This window comes from Macrobrachium nipponense, chromosome 8, assembly GCF_015104395.2.
Source record: "Macrobrachium nipponense isolate FS-2020 chromosome 8, ASM1510439v2, whole genome shotgun sequence".
In the NCBI taxonomy this organism is placed as follows: domain Eukaryota; kingdom Metazoa; phylum Arthropoda; class Malacostraca; order Decapoda; family Palaemonidae; genus Macrobrachium; species Macrobrachium nipponense.
Window position 1 is genome coordinate 87,083,741 of NC_087203.1, and position 5,000 is coordinate 87,088,740.

At 41.9% G+C, this 5,000-nt stretch overlaps 1 protein-coding gene across 1 annotated transcript in view; it reads right to left on the reverse strand.

Moving 5' to 3' along the window:
- Window positions 1-5,000, reverse strand: part of LOC135222909 (uncharacterized) — a 318,817-nt gene that overhangs the window by 254,274 nt on the left and 59,543 nt on the right. The gene's annotated exons all lie outside the window — the stretch shown is intronic.

Sequence of the window (5,000 nt, forward strand, 5' to 3'; positions counted from 1 at the left end):
GGAATTTTTCAGTTGGTAATAATTTCGTCCTCTCGTGGATTCGAACCCGCGCACACAGGAGATATCGGGACTTCAGTGACGTCTTTACCGACTCTGCCAACAAGATGTCACTGAAACCCTGATTTCTCCTCCTCGAATCCACGAGAGGACGTTATTATTATCAACTAAAAATTCCCCTAATATATCGATTACGAGGTAGAACGAATTGGCTATTAAAGGACATTTGTAGCTCAATGCATATCCATATATATCTGTATGTGTGTGTGTAGTGGCGTGTACGAATGTGTGAAAATAATGAAGATCAACACAAACCGTCTTTAGTACATGAAAATCTTTCTGAAACTTTCTCATTCACCAAGCCTGACTCAAAGTGACGGCCGACCGAGATACTTACAAATTCCTCGAAGTTCAAATAATGAACCTGGTTTTTAGGTTCCAAGAACCTGGTGGTCACCAGATTCCTCCGAAAAAGAATACTTACTCGATCCTGACTTGTTATAACCACAACAACAGTTTATAAAATAATGATCCAATACATGTTTCTAAGACGTCACTAGTATTAACATCTTGGGAAATTTAATTTGCAAAAGTAAAATTATCAACCAGAATATTCTCAAAGTTATAAAGGATTATCTAAAAGGTATTATGTAAATTTGGTTTTAAAGAGATTATTGTATAACTTATTTGTATTTATAATCTACAATGTTTTTTTTATTACAGTTTGAAAATGAGACTTGTTGTCTTGAAACGTCGGCACAAATAAAGATTTTTTTATGTACTAGTCTGTTTCCATGGGCCTCTTATCTCCATATATATATAATATATGAGTTCACAGAGATGAGATTTGAGAGAGGAGAGAGAGAGAGAGAGAGAGAGAGAGAGAGAGAGAGAGAGAGAGCCTTCAGGCAACAGGCAACTACACGACTTCGAGGTATATATATTGAGGAGATGAAGTCAGGGTCTCAAAGTGCAGGTGCAAACGAGCGCAGGAGATGAGACGGACAGCAGGATGTGTGGCAAGACAACACACAAGAGCGGCCCGAAGGGATACCGACCTGCTCCAACAGCTACTGTTTACCCATCGTTTAGGACGATTAGAACCTCCTAGAGGGTCCACGGGTGGAGGGGGGGCTGAGAGGGGGGGTGGAGGGGGATGATAGAAGACGAGAGATGTGTTGTGGCAGGAAGTGTACAGGTTGAGCGAATGATGGTCTAAACCCCGAGGAACCCAACAGCCACTATTTTTTTGTTTTTTAAAGAGCACAAAGAATTTAGGACTAGCAGAGAGAGAGAGAGAGAGAGAGAGAGAGAGAGAGTCAAAGCAATGTCCCCATGTGAATCCGATCACACAACCAGAATGAAATAGTCAACATTGTCGTGGCTCTGCAAGCGACCACCTGCTTCGCAAGAAGCAGCCCCGACACCCAATCTCATTAACGAGAAAACGCCCCATTCATTGCAGAGCCATCCGTCAACATTCTTTAAAATGAAAGGCCATTAAATAGCCATAACGGCTCTAAATGAAGGGAGGAGAGAAATATCAGAAATGCGAGCCTCGATAAGCTTTCCGTGATGCAAATGGCCCTTCAAGTACGTTCATAAACAACCAACGGCCGTCGAAGGAGAATGAATTACGAGGCGATGTGAAGGGGCAACGCCCCTCGAAAACCTCTTGAAACGTGTCAGATACAAAGATCCCTGATTCCTCTCCTCTGCGAAGACGCTGTCTATTCTAAAGAGGGAGCCAGGTAATATGACTTCTAACACGTTAGCTGCTGAGTAGATGAAATGCTATCACACGCGCAGTCTATCTTTTCTCTTTACGACAAAACAGAGGCAGCAGCAGTGGACGCTGCATGCCCGAGGAACTCAAAGCAGAAATTGGCAGGGTTTCGAGCTCTACACCTATTTGCAGCATGCGGTCAGCTAAAATGCTTTTAAGCTACAGGACAACCCTCAACCCGGGGACGCTAAGACCGACGATCCTCTCGAAGCTCGGCGGGTGGGTCGACCTTACTTGACTCGACGCTATTGAGGTGGGGGGGGTGGGGGGAGGGTGGGTGGGGGGAGGGGGGGGGGAACAGCAGCATCGAGGCACTCGGGAAGGTCGGTTCGCAATACACAATGCTCAAGTTATCGAGCCCCAGGGTTTGCTAGAGCTCAACACGGCTTCGTTTGACGGGAGAATATGAGCTCTACCAACAACAAACCTCCTCTTGTATGAGAAATGAAAACAACGCAATCATACAATGAAGAAAAATGGCATCATCTGTGAAACAATCATTATAGATAAACGCTAAGGCTAGAAATGTAAAACTTAAGATCAACAGGAATGGAAAAATATGAACAGTTTCTGAAGGAAATATCAAACTGAATTACCAACACAAGAATACCATATACGTTCTGAAGGCAAAAAGAGTCGTATATCTGAAAACGTTATAGCCAATCACAACAGCAGAATATTTAGCTCACTATAATGCTGTTTAATCAAATAACTTATGCTGATATTAATGACAACAATAATCCAATCACCAGTATGAACCACATGAAGAGGCTAACACCAGATTCTGTATGTTGTGCAATTAAGGAAAAAAATTACATCTGTATGTAGCTTTATTCATTTAAAAATGTAATCTCGTCCACTTTCTCGCTCATTGACTGCAAAGTATGTGAGGCAGCATTACATTGGCCGCGTGATTTATACCTCTGGCTGAAAGGGGGACAGGGCAGGGGGGGAGGGGGTTAGGCAAGCCATAACCGTACGCAGGTGCAAGGACAAAACCAGGTGCCCGATTGCACTGCATCATACTGTCAAGTCTTCCGATGTTGTGAGCCCGCGCGCCCCATAAAAAAAAGGGGAGGGGGAAGAGGAAGAGGAGGAGGAGGAGATGCGCTTTTTCACAGAGGCCACAAGAGCTTTTCCTTGTCAAGTTGACCGCAGCAGAGATCTACGGAGAAAACACTGCTGCCTTTTTCTCCGGGGAGGTAAATAGGAAAATAGTCTCCTGGTTATTTTATTTGTTACCTTGCAAGCCACGACTTCTGCAGAAGAAATTCGTTCAACGTATAACATCAACGACAACATCATACTTCAAACATAAACCTCTTCAGAAAAGAACACTAATACAAGCAAATATAAAATAATGTGATATACTGGATAGATACGAAACAGCAGTCAAAAGACATCTCGTGTTTATTTGTTATAATTCAGCGAAGGGCCTCTGATTCGTTAATCTGAAGTGAAATATGAGAAGACTCCAGTAATATGAGGAACTAGGAAAGAAAACCTGCTGCACATAATGAGCCATTACCACAGCATACCCGGCTGCAGGCGCGCACTTAGTGATACAGGAACACTGAAAGGATGCCGTACTACCTTTACACGTAACGAGACCACACCCTTGTCCTTGGAACATGGGTCATGTTCACTGACAAGGCAAAATGAAAAACGATACTTTCTCAGTAGAGCTGGAGTCTTCCTAGATCACGCAATATAATAATAATAATAATAATAATAATAATAATAATAATAATAATAATAATAATTTCAGTATCATTTAAAACATTATCAACCAATCCATGGTAGAAAGTAATCATATGTGCGAGTATTACGTAGGTGATTTGTTCTGTAAATAATAATAATAATAATAATAATAATAATAATAATAATAATAATAATAATAATGCTATCTCAGCAAAAAATCAATGTTGCTGAAAGTCTCTTTTTTTCAGCCGTTTTACACATTATATTGAGATAAACCCACTGGATCACACAACAAGATAATTAATGTTCCTATCCCATTATTATTATTATTATTATTATTATTATTATTATTATTATTATTATTATTATTATTATATTATGTGTTCTTCCTCTGCTTCTTGTAGTCTTCTTTTCATTTGGACAAGGAAGAAAAAAAAAAAGGCCTGCCTCCTCGCCGTTTATAAGTCTAATAACAATAAAAACTATTTAGCACTTCTCAGCTCTATGTAAGAAAGTTCATAGCTGCATCCTATTAACATATCAAAGGAGTTCCTTCTTAAGAAAATATGAATGCATCCAACATCCAAACACCACCACCTGATTATAATTACCGAATGATTCAAACTTGGTTATAAACGCAACCAGACTCATTTGAAGACAGAATTAAGCAACGCCTCAGCAACGAACAACTCTCGTAAACAAAAGCAAAATCGAGAAAAGTGACTCACAATGACGAGGCCATTTCGCATTGCTTTCGAGTACCGGCAAAGGAAGGAGTTCTGTGTCTGCAAGACTTCAAGAAGGAGCAGAATCAGACGAAGCGGGGAAGACTCCGTTATGAGTCATCACCGACGACGACGAAGGAGACTAGGGGCAACCTCACGAGGTTCGGGAAAGGGCAGGGCAAGACCTTGGGGCAGGGGGTAGCAGTAACAGCAGCAGCGGAGGTTTTTGTCTTGGGATTCGACTCGGCATCCGAGGCCTTGCATATTCTGAGGCAGCAGGAGCAGCGGCAGCCGCCGCCGAAAAGCCTTGATACTTGTTTGCAACCTTGCAACATTCATCGCCAGATTGTTAAAAAAAAAAAAAAATTGCCTGGGCGAGAGAGGTAATGTTGGTTCTTGCAGGTGAGAGGACATGCAGGTGCGATGGCTAAGCCAACTGATTTCAAAGACAGTTGTATCGAAAGCCCATTCACCATTTAAAAACACACACACACATACATGCACATTCTCTCTCTCTCTCTCTCTCTCTCTCTCCGCAAGCCAAAGGCAAAGCGAAAGAAAAGATTGGGGAAAATATTTCAAAACAACGGCCGAAGACGATCTTTATCTAGTAACAGCAGCGTTGCTCGAAGCGCATCGAAAAGATCCGGGTGAATCACTACTGCTGCTTTATGAAGAACGTTAAGAACGGAGCCTAAGCCTTCCATAATCTCCGGACCGATGCAACACGTTCATAACGATGCTTTTAATAGGCTGGGAAGATAACAGGTAAGCCACGTTTGCAATCAACG